This window comes from Triticum aestivum, chromosome 5B (assembly GCF_018294505.1).
Source record: "Triticum aestivum cultivar Chinese Spring chromosome 5B, IWGSC CS RefSeq v2.1, whole genome shotgun sequence".
NCBI classification, from domain to species: Eukaryota; Viridiplantae; Streptophyta; class Magnoliopsida; order Poales; family Poaceae; genus Triticum; species Triticum aestivum.
The window spans coordinates 129,760,146-129,781,926 of NC_057807.1; the positions used below are offsets into that span (position 1 = coordinate 129,760,146).

A 21,781-nucleotide genomic window follows, 5' to 3' on the forward strand; every position below is an offset into this window, starting at 1 on the left:
CTCCCCACGCCCCGAAGCTGCTGCGTGCTCGCGCGCGCGCGGCCGCGCGGCCACCTCCTGCTTGCTGACGCCCCCCTGGCCGCGTGGACGACGCCCGCAGCCCGTCCCGATCCCCCCCTGCTCCCTCTCACTCTCCCCCGTTTCTCCCTCGCTCTCTCTCGCTCCGGTGGTCGCCACGTTCCATTTGGTGGCCGAAACGACCAAAACCACTATCGCCGCCGCACTGTTGGTCGCCGCCGGCCAGAACTCCGGCGAGCTGACGTGGCCCAGCTAATTAACCACTAATCCACCACCTACTGACGCTGACAAGTGGGCCCCAGGGCTTAGTCAAAGCTAACCAGCCCGGGGTCAACGCGGGATTAGCCCCTGTGACACTGACGTGTGGACCCCACACGTCAGGTTTGACCCGAGCCAGCCCTGTTGACCTGCTGATGTCACTATGATGTCAGGCTGACGCAGTAAATGATATTTCTGGATTTAAATTAAATCAGGAAATTCCAGAATATTATTTAAACTTCAAAAATTCATAACTTTTATTCTGTAACTCCAAATTGGACAAATAATATATGAAAAATGATCAGAAAAATCCAATCTATCCATCTGTACCATTTTCATGCATGATCAAACAAGTTAAGTTGATGTTTTAATCAGAACAAGGAAAGGCACTTTAAAAGGCCATATTTGAATTGGAAATTTGAATCTTTGATTCAAATTTGTTCAAACCCTTCTGGTTTTTAGTTGCATTAGCCCAACACACTCATATTGCCATGTTTCATGCATGCATCATATTGTTGCATATTGTTTGGTGATGTTTGTGTATCGATGTCCTTTGCGACAGGATCTGTCCCCGAGGAGTACCGTGATTACCCTAACGAGGAATCGTATCCGTGCAACGAATCATCAGGCAAGCAACCAACCATTTGATCATATCGATACAATCCCATGTTCTCGCTCCTGCTCTCTTTTACTGCATTAAGACAACGCGATTCAAACTGCTGTGTGCTACGGTAGTTGAACCCATTTCCTCTGCATGACCTGTCATTGCCACAGTAACTAGATGAAACCCACTAGCATGTGTAGGAGTTGATTGAGCCATATGTATGTGTTGTTCCTACCTTGCTATGCCTGCTATGCTTAGAGTCGTGTCAGGTCTGGTTCATCTGGGTGATGGGCTAGAGTGAAATGATTATGTCGGTAATGAGAGTGGTGTGGTGAACACGATTGGGTAAAGGTATCGATGAGAGGCCATGTAGGAGTACATGGTGGGTTGTTTCATTGAAGCCGACCTTAAGCACTGAGATCTGTATGTGTGATTTAAGATACAGCTACTACCATGCATTGGGCCCTGAAATATGACCCCGCTCGACTTCTTATTCACCCTAGCTCTCTGTCCAGGAGTTGCAAGTAGTTTCTGGTGTTTGTAGCCTACTGGAGGCCGTGGACAGCGCTGACCGTAGGGGTGGGCTGTGATGCGGTAGGTACGTGGCACGGTGTACCGAATACCCGTTAGGTATCTCGGGAACCCTGTTCACATCGTTCGGGGCCGTATGGGAAACCTCGGCCGGACTCCCTGCGGATGGAACCTGAATAGGCGATAAACCTGGACTAGAGGCTTAAGTGTTTAGGTAGGGCGTGGTCTACACCCACGTCGGCTTTCGCTTGAAGTCTGCCGAGCACATGTCGTGTGCAGACGCTAAGTGGTGGAAACATGTATGAAGAAGTACACCCCTGCAGGGTTAACATGATCTATTCGAATAGCCGCGTCCGCGGTAAAGGACTACTTAGTTGCCTATACAGTTCATAGACAAGTAAATGGAAACTACTAAAAGCCTCAAGATAAGTGTGAGTGCCGAGGATGGCTCTTCCGTAGGGAGACGGAGATGGATCCTCGGTAGTGTATTGAAGTGGTGAGTAGTGGACTCGTGTGCGCAAAACCTTTTCAAGTTGGAGTATCGTAGGATAGTCTAGCCAAGAGTCAAAGCTGGCTTGCTGCAATAACTCCACCAACCCTTCTTGATACTATGCATGTATGTAGGATCTGATGTAAGTCTTGCTGAGTACCTTTGTACTCATGTTGCTATAATCTACATTTTTACAGAAGACGCTGCAACCCCTTCTGATGGGTTCTATGTAGACGTTGACATCAACGAGTAGGCTAAAGACCCAGGTGGTGACCCTGAGCTTGTGAAGGACCACGTAGTATAGCCAGGCTTTCCAAGCCTCTTTTGTTTTACTAGTTGTCTGTACCCAGACAAGTTACTTCCGCTGCTGGCTTGTATGACTGTATGACTTGTATGTTGGGTCGTGAGACCCGTACCTTTGTGTATGATATGTATGGCTCCCTGAGCCTTAAATAAAGTATTTGTGTCGTAGAGTCATGTTGTGATGCTTCGTTGTATTTGCACATATCGAGCATATTGTGTGTATGATTGAAATGCTTGGTATGTGTGGGATCTGACCATCTAGTTGTTTATCTTTAGTAGCCCCTCTTACCGGGAAATGTCTCCTAGTGTTACCGCTGAGCCATGGTAGCTTGCTACTGCTCTGGAACACTTAGGCTGGCCGGCATGTGTCCTTCTTCGTTCCTGTGTCTGTCCCTTCGGGGAAATGTCACGCTTTGAGTACCGGAGTCCTGTTAGCCCGCTACAGCCCGGTTTACCGGAGTCCTGCTAGCCCAGTGCTACAGCCCGGACCCACTTGCTGATGACCGACACGTTCGAAGCTGGGTCATGGATGCCTGTCCCTGTAAGTCTGTGCCACTTTGGGTTTACGACTAGTCATGTCAGCCCGGGCTCTTTATCATATGGATGCTAGCGACACTATCATATACGTGAGCCAAAAGGCGCAAACGGTCCCGGGAAAAGGTAAGACGACACCCGTGGGGATACCGTGCGTGAGGCCGCAAAGTGATATGAGGTGTTACCAGCTAGATCGATGTGACATCGAGTCGGGGTCCTGACACAGGAAACGCTTCCTGGTGCGGTGCTAAGTCCGTGCCTTGGCCGGCTAGGGGTTGCTTGGTGAGGTCCTCGTGTGCTCCTCCCCTCTCACCTTCGCTCCCCTTTCTGCTCTACGTCCTCGGGTCCCGGCCCTCGAGCGAGTCTCAGCCGTCGCTGGTATGCCAGGTCGCGATGCCGTGGACAAGGCCAGAGGGTGAGGGCTGGAGAGCCAGTAGGAGCCCTGAGTCGCAATGCTCAGGTACCCCCCCCCCTTTAATGTGCAAGCGGTTTGCACGGACGAGAGTGAAGAAGACATCATGAGGGCCTCGCCTGACGTTGCTCCTTGGAGGGACCCCGCAAGCTCATCACAAAAGGAACGAGAGTTCGCCGTGGCAATCGGCAGTTAGCCGTTAGTTGCTTTGGAGAGGCGACGAGGCACGAAAGGCCTGGCGAGGTGTATTGGCGCACCCGTGAGCCAGCGCGGGACTCACGGGGCCCAACCCAGGACGGGTTGCGCCCGGCACTGGGCCTTATCTTGGAGTGTGTTCCTGCAAATTTGGCTAGATGCCGGTGCTCTACGTCCTCGGGTCCCGGCCCTTGAGCTGGTCTCAGCCGTCGCTGGTATGCCAGGTTGCGATGCCGTGGACAAGGCCAGAGGGTGAGGGCTGGAGAGCCGGTAGGAGCCCTGAGTCGCGATGCTCAGGCACCCCCCCCCTTTAACGCGCAAGTTGGGTTAGATGTCGAAACTCTACGTCCTCGGGTCCCGGCCCTCGAGCTGGTCTCAGCCGTCGCTGGTATGCCAGGTCACGATGCCGTGGACAAGACCAGAGGGTGAGGGCTGGAGAGCCGGTAGGAGCCCTGAGTCGTGATGCTCAAGCACTCCCCCTTTAACGTGCAAGCTTCCGACATCCAGGAAGAAAAGGTGCCACGGACAGGCACCAAATAACAAGCATGATGGGTCGAAAGCATGGCCCTAAGATAAACGCAAGAAGGGTTCACGCCGCTGGGTCAGACCCGAGCGACATGGGGATGATGCAGCCCGTGGGGTGCCCCCAATAAGGTAAGCTAAGAACATGAAATAAAAGGGATACATGCCACAGGGACGGACCCATGCGGCCTGGGAATAATGCGGCCCTGAGGGAGCTCCCAGCTGGAAATGGAACTTGAAAGATGTCACCTGATGATGTTGGGGACGAAGGGGTGTTGGTGTAGCAGACTCGGTGGGCTGCGGGAGCCGATCCTCACGAGCCCCCAGGCCCAGGGGCCTCGGGAGGCTCCGGAGGCGCTGGCGACTCCTCGCGGACCATCTCCATCTCCACCAGGGCTGTGGAACGCCTGACCTCTTGAGCCTCCAGGATGGCCCTCATGAGGCGCTGGTACGCGGCGGCCGCGTTCGGCAAGCCATAAGGCATGCGAACGCAGCTATGGGGTGGACCCTCGCAGCGTCCCACTTGCAAGGGCCAGAGGCGCTCCTGAGACGCGGCTCGGTTGAGCCCTGGTATGTCGATGCAGACGCACGGCCCACCATCCTTGCTTGGATGGGCGGCCACAGCGGGTAAGAGGCGGCTGCCTCTCATGACTCTTGACTCTTGTAGCTCCTGAATGGCCTTGCTGACGAAGTCCTGAGGGTTTGGCCCTCCTTGCCCTTCTCCTTCTTGAGGTAAACATGCTTCAAAACACGCCTCCACGTGGTGCCCAAGCGCCTCCCTCGTGACCTTGGCGAGGTCGGCAGCCCTCCAGGGGAGAGCCCCCGAGCCCTGCCTGAGGATGGCACCGGGCGTGCTTCCCTATGCGATGGAAGGAGGTTCCCCCTGAGCAGGCGCGGGCCCTGAGGGGCCTGCCTCCTGAGGGGTCGGGCCGGACGATGTCTTCTTCTTCTTGGGGGCGGCCTCGGGAAGCCTCCTGCTTCTGCGATCCGGGTCTTCCAGTGATGCGGCCTGAAAGGCTCGCTCCAGGGAGAACACTGCGTCTCTCTCCTCGCAGGGCACCGTGATGACCCCGCCACTTCCTGGCATCTTGAGGACGTTGTAGCCGTGGTGGGTTACGGCCATGAACTTGGCCAGCGCCGGGTACCCGAGGATGGCGTTGTACAGCAGGCGAATGTGGGCGACGTCGAAGTCGATGAGCTCGGTGCGGTAGTTGTCGCGTGCCCCGAAGGTGACAGGGAGGCGGACCTGCCCAATCGGGACCGTGGAGCCGTCGGTGACTCCGGAGAAAGGCTTGGTTGGCTGAATCTGACTGTAGGGCACTTGGAGATTGTTGAACGTTTCCATGGACAGGACGTTGGGCCCTGCCCCGCCGTCAATGAGGGTCCTAGTGACTAGCACGCTGCTGATGATTGGGGAACAAAGCATCGGGAGGACTCCGGCTGTGGCCGCGCACTTGAGCTGATCCGCTGAGCTGAACGTGATGGCGCATGCTGACCACCTGAGAGGGCGCGTGGCCTCGAGCTTGGGGAGGACCGCATTCACTTCGCGAGCGAACTGCTTGAAGATGCGCTGAGAGGCTCGGGCTTGAGCTCCGCCCAGGATGCAGGCGATTGCACGTGGTTCCTGGAAGCCCCCAGCCCCCTCGTCCTGATGACGGTCTTCATTTCTCCTTGGCTGCGGCGGCAGCGGAGGGAGGCCTGCGTTCCCTTGCGGGCGATCCTCGCGAGGCTGATCCCTCCAGCCTCCCTTGTGAGGCGGGTCCTGCCAACGATCCTCGCGAGGTTGGTCGCGCCACCTTTGGCGTGGGCCGCGGTCTTCCCAGCGTCCTGCGTTCCTTCCTCCTCCTCGGTCGTAGCCCCGGTCGCTGCGGTCGGGACGTCGGCCGACCCTTCCTTCACGCACGGCCTGGAGCTCTTGGCATTCATTGGTGTTGTGGGTGTGGAGGTCATGGTACACGCAGTACCGACTGCCCTTGGAGGATTCGGGCTGATCTCTGCCCCGCTTGGTGTCTGGCTCTTCCACGAGCACGACAGCCCCCTTGCGCTTCACGTCCTTGGCCTTGGGCTTCTTCTCTTCTGGATCTGCGGTAGGCAGCTCGAGGAGGGAGAGGCATCCTTCCTCAGCCCTGGCGCACTTGGTCGCCAAGTTGAACAGCTCCAAGGAGGTGCACAGGTCTTCATGCATCGCCAGCTCCTCCTTCATCTTGACGTCGCGCATGCCGTCGGAGAAGGCTGAGATGATGGCCTCCTCTGTTACCTTGGGGATCTTGAGGCGCGCGTTGTTGAAGTGCTGGATGTACTTCTGCAGGGTTTCCCCTGGTTGCTGCTTGATACGGCGCATGTCGCTCATGGCGGGTGGCCGGTCGCGAGTATCCTGGAAGTTGGCGATGAAGCGGGTGCGCATCTCGTCCCAGGAAGAGATCGTGCCTGGAGCCAGATTCAGGAGCCAGGTGCAGGCCCCGTCCTTGAGCGCCATGGGAAACCAGTTCGCCATGACCTTCTCGTCTCCATTGGCAGCCTCGATGCCCAGCTCGTAGAGCTGGATGAACTCTGCAGGGTCAGCCGTGTCGTCGTAGCGTGGAGGCAGGTCTGGCTTAAACTTGCCGGGCCACGCGACGCTGCGTAGCTCGGAGGTGAAGGCGCGGCAGCCCGCTGTGGCCACAGGAGGCCTTGGGCAACGAAGAGCTTGGTCCTGCGGGTCCCCATGCACTGCAGCTGGGAGCAGCACAGGGTCTTGACGTGCTGGGGCAGGGAGCGCTCGGGCAGCTTCTCGAGGGTGAGGGACTTCTTGGCAGCTCTGCTCTTGCCGCGCTGGCGCCTGACGGAGCGGGTTCCGCCCAGGGGCCGCGCGCCTTGGGGCCAGGGCGCCTTCTTGAGGGGGAGGCGGCTGAGGCACCCCAGGAGCTTCATTGCCCGCGCAGGGCGGGGCGCGGTGCAGCGAGAAGGACGGCGCGGGGGAGCCCCCAGCGGCGCGGACGAGCTCTGCGACTCGGTCGAGCCACTCTTCGTAGACGTCGTCGATTGGGCAGTAGCGCAGGAGCTCGTTTGCCGCGATGAGCACAGCTCGAGCTTCCATGGTCGCGTGGGGCGCACGGGACAAAGAACCAGCGGGGCTGAGCGAGGGTGTGGCAGTGCGGCCGTCTCGCCTCATGGATGGATGTTGGGACGATGCTTGCTGCTCGTTCCCCGCCGGGCCAGTGGCGGCGTTGACGGCAGGTGACGGGGAACGATGAGGGCACCCGCTGACGGGAGCCGTCTTGGCGACGCGGGAAGCGAGGGCGGCTCGGCGCTCGGCGCGAGCCCGACGAGCGTCAGACATGGATGTGATGGTTGGAGAAGAACAAGACGACGGAAGGCGAATTCCGGCGCACCCCTACCTGGTGCGCCAAATGTCGGATTTCGGGTTCCGACAGACCCTTGAGGTTCGAACACTGGGGTGCGCACAGAGATTTCGCCCTCTACCTACCTGCTCCTCGCAGAATCGTAGGATCTAAACTACGAACAGAACAACACAAGAGACATAGGGTTTATACTGGTTCAGGCCACCATTGTGGTGTAATACCCTACTCCAGTGTGTGGTGTGGTGGATTGCCTCTTGGGCTGATGAAGAACAGTACAAGGAAGAACAGCCTCGCGAGGGTCTGTCCTTGGCTGGTGTGATGAACTGCTAGGAGGAATTCGATCGCTCTATCTACTGGTTTCTTGGTGAGGATCCAGATGCTAATGCTCGATTCTGGATGCCTTCCAGATGCCTCTACCCCGGGGGTGGCTAGTCCTATTTATAGGCAAAGGCCCTGGGCCTCTTCCCAAATATTGAGCATGAAGGGCGCGAACAATTGGCCATTTTGAAGGGGAACAGCGGGTACACTTATCCTGACTAAAGTTGGTCCTCGCCTGTCAAAGGCTCTGGTGGTGACCCTGCTTGGGCTCCACAATGACTTCCTCCCTGTCGTTGGGCTGGTCTTGGTCTTGTTGCACCGAAATGGATGCCTTTGCTTGATGCTCTCGCCTGCGCTTGCCCCCTTTGCACCAAAGAGGAAAGGAGGACACTGCGCGGGCTGGCGCCCGACTGGCGCCCTTGGTCGTCATGGCTTGCGTCATGGGCACCTCGCGAGGTACCCCCGCCTTGAACTCTCCGCCTCCTCGTGAGCCAGCCTGATGAGGCCGTGCCTGAGGAAGCTCCTTGTCGTCCGCCCCGCGAGGCTTGGCCCCTCGCGAGGGTCTTGAGCTTGTGTTGATGAAGATGGGCTGCGCTGGGCCCCCTTTGAGCCACGCCGCAGGCCGCAGGCAGGCAAGTCTGGGGACCCCCGTTTCCAGAACGCCGACACCGGCGGCCAGGTGGTGGCGTGTGCCCCCCAAGCCCAAACCGAATTGGACTAGGGGTGGGGGCGCGGTGCCCCCCTCCATCGTTTACTGCTGCGATAGTATCATCATAGTGCTTAGGCGAAGCCCTGTGCGGATCACATCATCAACACCGTCATCACGCCGTCGTGCTGACGAAACTCTCCCTTGACCCTCTGCTGGATCAAGAGTTCGAAGGACATCATCGATCTGAACGTGTGCTGAACTTGGAGGTGTCGTATGTTCGGTACTAGACCGGTTGGATCGTGAAGACATTCTACTACGTCAATCGCGTTAACATAACGCTTCCATTTTTGGTCTATGAGGGTACGTGGACACACTCTCCCCCTCTCATTGCTATGCATCCCCTAGATAGATCTTGCGTGATCGTAGAATTTTTTTTGAAATTGCATGCTATGTTCCCCAACATCCATCAATGTTGGTTTTGCTATCTACAATGGAGGAAACATCTCGCTGCCTGAATTCAATCTATGCTTCCTCCTCTGGGGTCCAAATGGACCAAAAAATTGATCTTTTCCAGATCCTGAGCAAGATGATGGTTGGACAGTTGTTTCTCGTTCAAGGAATTCAAATTCATATGTAGATGTTGTTCGAGCCCCAAGGTATTTTGATTATGCGAGAAATAATCAACAAAATCAGATAAATAGCAGAGCTCAATCAACGGTAGCAGTTACCACTATCTTCGAAAGACTTCAACCCCCTGTTGCTAGCAATAATGAAGCGAGAATTTTGCCAATTAAAAATGGATTGAATGTTAAAATGGGCAATACAACCACTCTCAAGGCGCAATATAGCCCAGCCTAAAGCCTTCTGTGTTCGGTGTCTCTTGGTGGGCCATGGGAGGCTGGCCTGCAAAAACAAAATTCAGTGCCGTAATTGTAAAGAGTGGGGTCACGTTGCCAGTGACTGTCGATCGGCCTTCCGCTCTCTCGCTACGTCAAATCACATGTCTACCTTAATACCTGCTACTGCTACTCAAAGCCCCATTAATGGTGCGATTGTGGTGCCTTCTTCGAGGAATGCTATCATGGACTCCAGCATCAAGATCCTAGAGTTACTCCCTACCTAACAATCCTGATAGAACCACAGTCCAGGCCTCTAGCTTGACCACCCTTCCTCCTCCACCTCCATTAACAGTAAGCATATTACTCCAATCCATAGAGGTGATAGGAGAGCTTGTTGCACAGGCCATTGATAACCCACAAGTATAGGGGATCACAATAGTTTTCGAGGGTAGAGTATTCAACCCAAATTTATAGATTCAACAAAAGGGGAGCCGAAGAATATTTGTAAGTATTAACAGTTGAGTTGTCAATTCAACCATACTTGGAGATTAAATATCTGCAGCAAAGTGATCAGTAGCTTAGTAGTATGATAGTTTGATAGTAGTGGTAACTGTAGCAGCGGTAACGGTAACAACAGTAACAGCTTTATAGCAGTTGTAACGGTAGCAATAACAATAGTAACTTAGCAAGAACAATATGTGGAAAACTCATAGGCATTGGATCGGTGAATTCATTGGATGATATTCATCATATAACAGTCATAACCTAGGGCGACACAGAACTAGCTCTAGTTCATAAATATAATGTAGGCATGTATTCCGTAAATAGTCATACACGCTTATGGAAAAGAACATGCATGACATCTACTGTCCTACCCTGCCGTGGCAGTGGGGTCCATAAGGAAACTAAGGGATATTAAGGCCTCCTTTTAATAGAGAACCAGAACAAAGCATTAACACATAGTGAATACATGAACTCCTCAAACTACGGTCATCACCGGAAAGTATCCCAATTACTGTCACCCTTGGGTTTACGGACCATACCACATAGTAGGTGCATATGACTTGCAAGATCGGATCTAGAACATAGATATAATGGTGAAAACATAAACGGTTCAGATTTGAAATCATGGCACTCGGGCCCTAGTGACAAGCATTAAGCATAGCAAAGTCATAGCAACATCAATCTCAGAACATAGTGGATACTAGGGATCAAGCCTAAAAAAACTAACTCGATTACATGATGAATCTCATCCAACTCCTCACCGACCACCGATCCTATGAAGGAATTACTCACTCCCGGTGAGTAGCATCATGGAATTGGTGATGAAGGAGGGTTGGTGGTGATGAAGACTGAAGATTCCCCTCTTCGGAGCCCCGAACGGGCTCCAGATCAGCCTCCCGATGAAGAACAGGAGGTGGCGGCAGCTCCGTATCGTCAAACGCGATGAAACTTCCTCTCCTAATTTTTCTACAAAAATAGGATTTTATAGTGCTGGAGTTAAGGTCAGCGGAGCCCCGAGGGCCCCACAACCCACCAGGGCGCGCTAGAGGGGGGAGGTGCGCCCGGGTGTCTTACGGGCACCTGTCCCCCCTCGAGTGGGTCTTGGCTCAATAATTTATTATATATTCCGAAATAATTCTCCAAAAAGGTTCATCCAAATCCGAGAACTTTTTATTTCTACACAAAAACAACACCATGGTAGTTCTGCTGAAAGCAACATCAGTCCGGGTTAGTTTCATTCAAATCATGCAAATTAGAGTCCAAAACAAGATCAAAAGCGTTAGGAAAAGTAGATACGATGGAGATGTATCAGCCATGGCAAACTTCCCCTTTGACCCAATGGCGTTCCTGCCACCACATCATCAAGCTACTCGGGTGGAAGGAAGGCAAGCCAGGGTGCGGGTCATCATTGAGCCAGCCACGCCACGCCATGAAGATTGGGCAATCACCACCATAGTGCATATGCCTAATCAACATGTACTTTTCCCAAATGTCAGGCAGATCATTGGAGAGTTCATCAGTGATGTTGGCTTGAACTACGTCGGTATTTCCCCAAAGAGGAAAGGATGATGCAGCACAACAACGATAGGTATTTCCCTTAGTGATGAGATCAAGGTTATCGAACTAGTAGGAGAACCACGCAACACTACGGAAATGGTACCTGTATACAAAGAACAAATACTTGCAACCCGACGTGTTAAAGGGGTTGTCAATCCCTTTCGGGTAACGGTGCTAGAAAATGTCAAGTTGACGGGATAAAATTGTGGTAGATTGATAGATGCAAATAAAAGAAAATAAAATTCAGCGAGGTATTTTTGGGTTTTTGGATTAATAGATCTGAAAATAAAAGCGAATAAAAATAGATCTCGAAGGCAAATATGATAAAGAAGAGACCTGGGGGCCGTAGATTTCACTAGTGGCTTCTCTCAAGAAAAATAGCATACGGTGGGTAAACAAATTACTGTTGGGCAATTGATAGAACTTCAAATAATTATGATGATATCCAGCCAATGAACATTATATAGGCATCATGTCCAAGATTAGTAGACTGACTCCTGCCTGCATCTATTACTATTACTCCACACATCGACCGCTATCCAGCATGCATCTAGTGTATTAAGTTAATGGGAAAATAGAGTAATGCAATAAGAACGATGATATGATGTAGACAAGATCTATTCATGTAGGAATTAGACCCCATCTTGTTATCCTTAATGCAACGATACATACGTGTCGGTTCCTCTTCTGTCACTGGGATCAAGCACCATAAGATCGAACCCATCACAAAGCACCTCTTCCCATGGCAAGAAAAATCGACCTAGTCGGCCTAACTAAACTAACGATTCGAAGAAGAAATACGAGGCTATAAGTAATCATGCATATAAGAGATCAAAAGACTCAAATAACTTTCATGGATAAAAACATAGATCTGATCATAAACTCAAAGTTCATCGGATCCCAACAAACACACCACAAAAAGAGTTACATCAAATAGATCTCCAAGAGACCATTGTATTGAGAATCAAAAGAAAGAGAGGAAGCCATCTAGCTACTAACTACGAACCTGTAGGTCTACAATGAACTACTCACGTATCATTGGAGAGGCACCAATGAGTATGATGAACCCCTCCGTGATGGTGTCTAGATTGGACCTGTGGATTCTGGAACTTGCGGCAGCTGGAATTGATTTTCGTTGACTCCCCTATGGTTTCTGGAATATTGGGGTATTTATAGAGCAAAGAGGCGGTGTGGGAGGCGGCCGAGGTGGGCACAACCCACCTGGGCGCACCTGGGCCCCCAGGCGTGCCCTGGTGGGTTGTGCTCCCCTCGGAGCCCCCCTCAGGTACTTTTTGGCCCATCATGTGTCTTCTGGTCTAGAAAAAATCATCAAAAAGTATCGCTGCGTTTGGGCTCCATTTGGTATTGATTTCCTGCGAAGTAAAAAACAACTGGCACTGGGCACTATGTCAATAGGTTAGCCCCAAAAAATGATATAAAGTTGCTATAAAATGATTGTAAAACATCCAAAAATTATAATATAACAGCATGGATCAATCAAAAATCATAGATACGTTGTAGAGTATCACTGGGTACTCGTGTACGCGGCTCCGGTGTGCATGCATAAGCCGGAGTTGGAGGCGAAGGCCATCCGACACGAGTGGCAGTGGCTGGCGGCCGTGGCGAAACGTGACCCGTCCAGGTAGTGCGCACGCTCTGTGCCCATGGATCCATAGGAGGCGCTCCTTCGCGAGGTGATGTGGTGCTTGCTCACCATGGTAAAGACTGACGCGAGGCACCTCTGGCGGAATAACGCGAAGGCACTCCACCTCCGGCTCGAGGCTTTGCAGCGCCTCACGAGGGAAAAAGGAGAGCGACAAGGAAATGGTGGCACGCCATGTCCGGGAGCAGAGCTATGCCATCTACCGGCTGTCGGGCTACATCTCCTCTGCGTCGGAGAGTAGCACCACCAGCTCGGATGGCGACGATGTCGATCCTCCCGCCGCGGATGCGTACTCAAAGGAGATGGACCGCTGCGGAGGTGACCGCAAGGGCAAGGGCTCCAAGTGGTGATCTTGCCATATCCGCATCTTTTATGTTTATTTTGTTTGTAGTATAATTCGGTGAACAATGTCTTTTGGTTTAGATTCAGTCCGCCCGAGGAATTATGCCCTAAATTTATCGTTGCATGTTGATTTGTTTATGTTGTTGCATGCATTGTATGGATTTGGTGCGGGCATATGGAGAGTACGGTTGTGGACAGCTAAAAATGGGCACTATCCGGTCACTGCCAGCAGACGTGCCCGGACACGTCCGCGGGCTTATAGGGACTCATATTAGTTAACTATGGTTGTAGTTGTAGATGCTCTAAAGCATGTAAATACATAAACAAATAAACCACTTAAGACCATCTATAGCAGGGCGCCCCAAACCCGCCTCATACGCCCGGGCGGGTCGCCCGGTCACAAAATTTCGATCCATACGGGCGCCTCAAACGGGCCTCAAATGCTCGGGCTGACCGACATCCCTCAAATGCAGCCTAAATATGGGGCGGATATGGGGGTGTCTGGGCGCGTCCGCCACGTCGGACCTGACAGCCCGACCCCACCGCAAATTGCACCAAATACACCAAATCGACATACCAGATCCATTTGCTCTCTCCTCTCTTCTTACCCCTCCTCGACATCTGTCTCGCCGCCCCGCCGTCGTGTGCACCCCGCAGCCGTTCCTAGCCTCTGTGTCGGCACCTCCTGCCGAGCAGTCTTCTCTCCCATTCTCGTTGTTGGGGATGTCTTTGTCGGCCTGGACCCCACAGTAGTACCTCTTGCAACTCTCTGACTCTGCCTTGAGCTCTATGTGTTCGATATATTGTCTGACCGGATTTTTTGTGTTTTTTTAGGGAAAACGATGAATTCTGATGCTTTGTTCGACAGGAGTATGGACCGACGGAGCTTGATCAAATGATTCAAGAAGAGTTCTTCGATTCCACGGATTCAGACGAAGAAGTGGACATGATCATGCTAATGAGCATGCAAGAGGAAATGGACCAGCAGGTGGAGCATATTCTCAACTTCAAGGGCTCAATCAAAGGGAGAAGAGTGATCAATCAGGATAGGGTGTCCAGAGCACAACTATTGCAGAAGGACTACTTGCTCCGAACCCAACTTTTCCGGATGATCCATGGTTTTGTTGTTGTTTCCGCATGCGGAAACCATTTTTCTTGCGTGTTGTGGAGGGAGTGGAGGCACATGATGACTACTTCAAGATCAAGAGGGATTGCTATGGTCAACTTTATTTCTCTGCTAAGCAGAAGTGCACATCTGCTCTGAGGATGCTTGCACTTGGTACTGCCATAGATGCCATTTGTGAAATGATCAGGATGGGGGAAAACACATGTCTGAAGACTACATCCTAGTTTGCCTGCGCTGTGGTGCAGGTCTTTGGAGCAGAGTATCTGAGAGAACCAAATGCGCAGGACACAGAAAGGTTGTTGGCTATTGGAGAGGCCAAAGAGTTTCTAGAAATGCTCGGATCAATTGATTGCATGCATTGGCAATGAAAGAACTGCCCCAAAGGTTTGCGGGGAATGTATCAAGGTCACACCATAGAGGCCACCATCATACTTGAAGCGGTGGCATCACATGACTTATGAATTTGGTATGCTTTCTTTGGAATGCCGGATCTCACAACGACATCAACGTGCTTCAATGATCTCCGGTGTTCAGGAGGCTTTGCAATGAGGAATCGCCGTCGTGCAACTACACTGTCAACGGTCATGAGTACAACATGGGATACTATCTTGCAGATGGCATCTATCCTCAATGGGTTGCGTTTGTGAAGACCATATCCGAACCAAAGGGCAACAAACAAAGCCACTTTACAACAATGCAGAAAGCAGCTAGGAAGGATGTGGAGAGGGCATTCGGAGTGCTTCAAGCTCATTAGGGAATTGTTCGTGGAGCTGCAATGATGTGGGAATCAGAAACTTTGTGGCAGTTCATGACATGTTGTGTTACTTTGCGCAATATGATTGTCGAGGATGAGAGTGACGGTGTAGAGCAAACCAATGATTTTGAAGTACGTGGAGAACAAGTTCAAATTGTAGCTCAGCTTATGAATTTTCTGCAGATGCATTAGAATCTTCGAGATCATCAGGTGCACGCACAGCTACTCAATGATGTTGTGGATCATATGTGGACCCACAATGGAAAGCAAAGAGCTAATGTTTGAGTTGTGAACTTAAACAAATTTTATGTAACAAGATCTATATATTTTCGGTACCAACATTTGTTATTTACGTGCGACATCGGCGTGTATGATCGATGTGCATGAATTTGCATGGATTTGAGAGTCCAAATTTGAGATATGTGGATGCCGGGCACAATATATGAGGGACCAACAAACACTGTCCGCGGATGCGCCCTAAAAGGCCAGATTTGCCAAGTCCGATGTAGATGCTCTATAAACTATGAGCATGCTTGGATACGTTTTAGTCCCATGACTAAAAGTAGTGGGACTAAAACTTGCTAGTCTCACCCATGCTTGGATCCAAATACTAAAGAGACTAAAATCTAGCTATTGAGCATTTATTATCCTCCAAACCCTCCAATCCAGAACTAAGGAGAGGAATTAAATAAGGAGAGAGAGAGTTAATACATATTTTAGTAGGTTTCCCATGACTAAAAGATTTTAGCCTCAAGACTAGTCCTAGCCTCTCTTTAGTCAGGGGTGCTTGGAACTTTAGCCTCTAAAAGAGACTATTTTTAGTCAGACTAAAAATAATCCCTTGTATCCAAGCAGACTCTATGAAAAACTGACTAGCAAGCAAGCATGCAGCCGTGGTGAACAATATTGCACATGGACGGTCCAAAACGTACGTACTTAACACTATTGTTTTCTTGGACGGTGTACGATTAGCACGCTAGTCGCTAGTCCCACTGCATTTCACCTCATGCATGTGCCCTTGTGTATGAGTGCCAGAAGCATATGGCATGACCCCTTTCCTTGACTATGCATGGATTTGGGACTGTTTCTTTCTGCGACAGTTCAGAAAAGCATTTTTCTATTGATGTTCAGAAAGCATCTTCAACTAGCCCTGCAATTCCACTTGGCCGACCAGAATTCCAGCTTACAGTTTAAGACAGCGGACTGAGGAAGTGACAGGAGATGAGATTATCCCCGTCATAATTTGCTGGCAAAGCAAACATCTTTGCCACCGCCCGCCGGCAATCCCCGATATAAGCAGTGGTGTCCTCATGTCAGGCACGCCTACATGTCTGCCTTTTTCTCTCTCTGACGGTGCATGTCTGCTAAATGTCTTCCCTTGCAGAACTAGGGCACATGTGATTCAACGGAATTTCATAGAATTTCTTTTGCGGGAAGGATCATATCTATTGTAAAACTACGTTGAGATATCGATGCCACCGAATGACCACTACTAAAGAGTAGCCGACAGGCCGTTGTCGTCGTTCCCCTACCGAAACCGGTTTGACCTTGTCGGTGACAACAAAAAAGTCTTCGTACACGTGCCCCTAAGGGCCAGAGCCCTGAAGCCGCAGTCGGCGCCGTTGAACCATTACGAAGATCTAAAGCACCTGATACCAAATCTCGTCACATGACGAGAAACCTATTGGGTCTAGGGCATTCGGGTACTGTCGTGGAATTATCACATCAGATGTCCTAGCATAAGGAATTAGGTGTGGAGCCATCACAACGTAGTTAGCTTGAAGGGGTTCAACGGGACAAGGGACACAGAGAGTTTATACTGGTTCGGCCCCTTGCGGTGGAGGTAACAGCCTAATCCAGTGTAGGGTGGTTATTGCTTGGGCTTCGATTACCAGGGAGCAAATACACTTGACCTAGTTCTCGATCTCTTTCTTTCCTGCCCTAACTCGCCGCCGGGTCGTCCCTTTATATACACAGGTTAACGCCCGGCGGCTTACAGAGTCCCGGTAGGCTCATAAACAACGTGTCCGACTCGGTGACTAACTAAGTCTTCCTTACAATACAGGTTTATCCTCATGGCGGTTCATCCTTCTGGGCCCTAAGTCGTCTCTGGGTCTTGGGCCGTCAGGGGGCTTGTCATGACCCACCCGTTCATGGGTTATCGCTAGTGGTATGACCCGGCCCCCCTGGGCGGCTCATACCCAGTAGAAATGGCGTTGATGCCTGTCTCGACCCTCTCCGGCACTGAAGATCTGTTTTTTCTTTTGGGTACTTGGAAGGACCGAATGATTTTTTGGGGTTTATATAGGTTCGTCCATCTGTGTAGCCAAAGGCATATTTAGTTCTCATTTTTGTAAACCCGAATTACCCACAGGTTGAATTAATCGAACCGACAAATCCAATATATCCGGATGCTTAGGTTGACTGAAAATACTAAGGTGAACATGGTTTCGCGTGTACCTACATGAATACTAAATTCAAAATACTACAAAAAATTATAAAAAAACCTGAAATTTTGAGATATCAAACTTGGTATATCATTCTACTCACATGTGAAGTTTCGTAAAGATTAACTTCCATGGTACTCTTAGTGAAGAAATACAATTAGGACTTTACCATTCACCAAACAATGTTTCTTTAATATAACTTCATTTTTCTTCATTTTTGCCCAGGTTATTATGGATATCAATTCTTCGTGAAACTTCATAAATAAGTACACCGGTCGGCTATGTATGTTTAAGAAAAAACAGATTTTTTCTAGTACTTTTATTTTACTGTTCTAATGGGTGCGTGGAACCATGTTCGAAAAATTATTGTCCTAACATCGTCGCATAAAAAAACTTATATTTAACAAAACAGTTTTGCTAAAGCACATCTAGACGCGCCATAAGTATTGCACATCTAAGTCCTATGTCACTGATCTTACGTTGAGATTCGTGTGGATATTTTTTTCTCTTTATGTTTGATTCACTCACTTAGATGTGCAATAACTAGAGCACATCTAGATGTGCCCTAGACCTTAACAAAATCAAGGTGTCCGTACAAGCGCGAACTGAGCCTATCTCAAATGATTAGGTTTTTTGTGGTGAAACCAGCCAACCATGATTCAAGCCCTAGAGTTGTACTGTGTTTAAAAAGTGTCCGTGCAAGCCTTTCGCCTACACGCACGCACTGCATCAGTATCGAAATAGACGTTTGTCCCGGAGATCAGTCGATACTTCTTCAATAACCCTTCCCAACACGAAAAAAAATCAAATCATTATGGATTCAAATCCGAGCCTGCACGGATGGAATATCCAGGCATAAAAACACAGAGATACCGAAAGAATATACACGATTCCATCAGGTTATACCTTGCCGCCACACTTGAGCTTGCTTCTGCTTAAACGCTGCCATTTCTTTCACAAAATCCATTCGCAGGTTGATCTGCTCAAATCACTTCGTTAATTAAATTAAGCTGTGTTGTGTTATCCTCTCTTACTTCAGTACGGTGTGGGGTCACGCCATTGGAGAGCTTCCATGCATATGCCTCCCCATATTCTCCCAAGCGAATCCGTGGCTCGCTAGCTGCAGGCGGCAGCCAGCATTCTCTTGCCATTGAAAATGACCAGAATGCCCTTACCAAGAAATCAAGAAACTCCAGTTTAAAAGAGTATCCTTTGTTTGGTTTGCGGAGCTAGTCCAAGTTCAAACAATGTTTTTGGACAGAACGGAAATTACAGTGCAAGCTGCCTTAAGACATACTAGCTGTTTTTGTTTGTCGAATTTAAGCTAGTAAGAAAACATTGTTCTTTCATTAGTTAATCACTGAGTTGAGTCATCTAATATATGCAATTAATCAATGAGAATCAATTCCACCCGGAAACCGCATTATTGTTGGCGCATTTTAAAAGCAATACATCCTTTGCGACTAATCAGGTGCATCCTAGCTAGCAGGGTCAGCTCAATGGTGGGGTCTATCTAATTAGCATCATGTAGCTTAAGAAAAGAACAGGAATGATTGTGAGATTATATTAAGGTTAGGATTGATTAGTAACTCTACAAACAGAAGCTACAGACAGCTAGGTTAAACGAGGTTAGTTAAAAGTTTATCATTACTTGCCTAAGACAACAACAATAGCGGGGGTTGAGCAGGTTGCTAATTCTACTAGTCAATTATGAGGAACCAAATTCATGTGCCCAGTAGTTTGGGCACACAACAAAAATACCTAAAAGACACAAAATTAGAGTCCTTTTTTTGCGGGTGACAAAATTAGAATCTTTTTGATTTGGAGGATAACAAATTTGTGTGGTTTAGTTTTGGAAAAAGATTTACATTGTAAGAAGAATCATAACATTGCAGTGATATGCCCTCTTAAATTCTACGTCACCGAGTTTTACAGGAATTTGCATCAAAGTGCTCTATCTTAGGTCAAAGGTTTTCTTAGAACCGCTTATGTCATAGGTGGTTCGGCCTAAACTTGAGCATAACATAGGCTTTTGGCTCTAATATGACCCAAGACCGGCCCAAAAGCACAAAAAGTTAGTATATAATGTTTTATTGGAAAAATAATGGTAGTTAAACCCTGAAATAATTAAAATGGTATTCAGAAATGTTTTTACATGCTTTGGCTAAGGCTCGGGCTTGAAGTTTTAGGTCACACTTTTGCAAGCATGTCAGGCTAGGATTTGAGGTCTAGTTCAATCACCCCAAAGAAATGTTTATAAAAAGGTTACAATGATAAGGAACTAATAGAGAGAGAGAGGGGGGGGGGGTATTATATGGATTGCACTATGATAAAAAGCTCAAAGCAAGTCATATAGTACAAAAAAGGATAAGTACTCATCCTCCAAATATCCTTTTGAATCAAAGAAGTCCCCAGAATGATTAATTTTGCGGGGTAAAAGTCCCTAGAACTTTGCTCTGTTTAAACATGGTGCAAATGCTTCCACTAAAAAACACGGTAAATTTACCTTCACAATGGTTCCAACTATTTTATTTTTCATTTCCAATTAAGATGGATTATCTATTCTATGCATATATGTTACACACACCTTTTTTTTTGAAGGATAATTGACTGGTTAATGTTATAAGAGTTTCTTAAGATTTCATATGGCCATTTGACCGAAGAATGGATACACATAGGTACACACCCTTGCTCTTTTTTATCTCTTTCGTTTCACAGTCCTTTTTTTATGCAAACAACACACAGACAAAAATGTTCATAACACCCATAGAAAACTACCGAAGGCCAATACCGCTACCGAAATGGTTTCCAGGCTCCGTTTGATGATTTAACGATATCGCGGTACCAAGCCAGAACGTTTTTAATTTGTAGGACGGGAAAGAAACCTCATCCTTTGGTGCACACTAAGAAGCTTTTCACAAGAGAATCGAATCTATTCTGGAAGAAAGCGCACGCATATATACACTCGTCTATCCCTATAAAACCCTCAAAAGATTAAGCTGATACTATCTCTGTACCAAAATATAAGACGTTTTTTCAATTCAATTTAAATTACAAAATATCTTATATTTTGATATTGAGGGAGTAGATCTTAAGATTGTCAAAGTCGCTAGATGCACCTTGTAATCCACAGATATGTCATACCATTGAAAAAATAGCGGCGGATGGCCTGGAATAAAAATCCAAAAAGTATGCGAGCACCCATAGCGAATCTAAGACTTGAATTCGAATGCACTGGTTCTGCCATAAAAAAAACCCAATGCTTAGTTCGCTTCTCCAGTGTTGTTTAAGGAGTCTCCGCCCATTGCTTGAAGACATTCAGATGCGAGACCTGGATTCAAGATTAAGCCTGGGGTCTAACCTGTGACCCGGTGTCCTAGACTTCATCAACAAGTAGTAGTAGTTGTTGGTGTTCTCGCAAGGGAATAAAAAAGCAGTCGTTGGTGTGCTTGGAGGAGAAGTATTATATATAGGAGTAAAACAACTGTCTCTCGTACGGCCCGAGCTGAAGCAAAAACCCCAGGGGCAAAAGCGACTTTGTATGCTCACCCTCCCTCCAATTTAGCCGTTCCCCCCGCGAACCGAAGCAGCGCCCTCCAGCCTCCAATCCCGGCGACTCCCCCTCCCTTCTGCAGAGACTGCAGCTCTCCTCTCTCGCACGCGTCGGGAGCGCCCCGTGCTCCGATGGGGTCGCCAGGGATGGCGACGGCGGCGGGCACGGCGGTGCTGGCCTACCTGGTGCTGTCGGGGCGGCTCTGCGGGGACGCCGACGGGGCAGCTGATGGAGGACGAGATGATAGCCTCCGCGGTTTCGGATGCCGCGGCAGAGAGGGAGCGGAGGAAGGAGGAGGCGCGGGGGAGGCGGTGTGCGCGGCGCGCGAGGCGCGGGCGTCGCTGGCCGGAGCGGGCCCCGGACGGGTGGGGCGAGGCGGTGGCGGGGGCCGCTCGGACCGTGCGGTTCGCCTACGGGCAGACGCTCGGCAAGTGGTCCCTCGGGGAGCTCGCCTTCGGGATCAACTACTACATGCGGCAGCAGGTACTCCGCGCGTGCTGATCGCCAGTGCTCCCGTTAACGCTCTCCTCACGCTGCGACGAGAATTGGTCCTTGCGCGAGATTTTATTTTTCTCTTCTTCATTTATTTGGTGCTGCGGTGATGCGTACGGGGGAGGGGATTGGTTGCTTCCGTGGGATTCTTGGTGGTCAAGATTGTCGCCGTCTCTTTGATCTTGTTTGGATTCACATTTTAAAGCTGGAATGTTTAAAGATGACATTAGAGGCTTTGAAGAGCTAGGCAGTGAGGGGGCAGCTAGTGAGTAGTTTGTAATACAAGTCGGTGCTTGGTGGACTCGGGACCTTGGTAATTAGGATTTTGG

General features: G+C 49.7%; 1 pseudogene; it reads left to right on the top strand.

Moving 5' to 3' along the window:
* Positions 1 to 20,919: 20,919 nt before the first annotated feature.
* LOC123110784 (uncharacterized) overlaps positions 20,920 to 21,781 on the top strand; it is a 6,181-nt pseudogene continuing 5,319 nt past the window's right edge.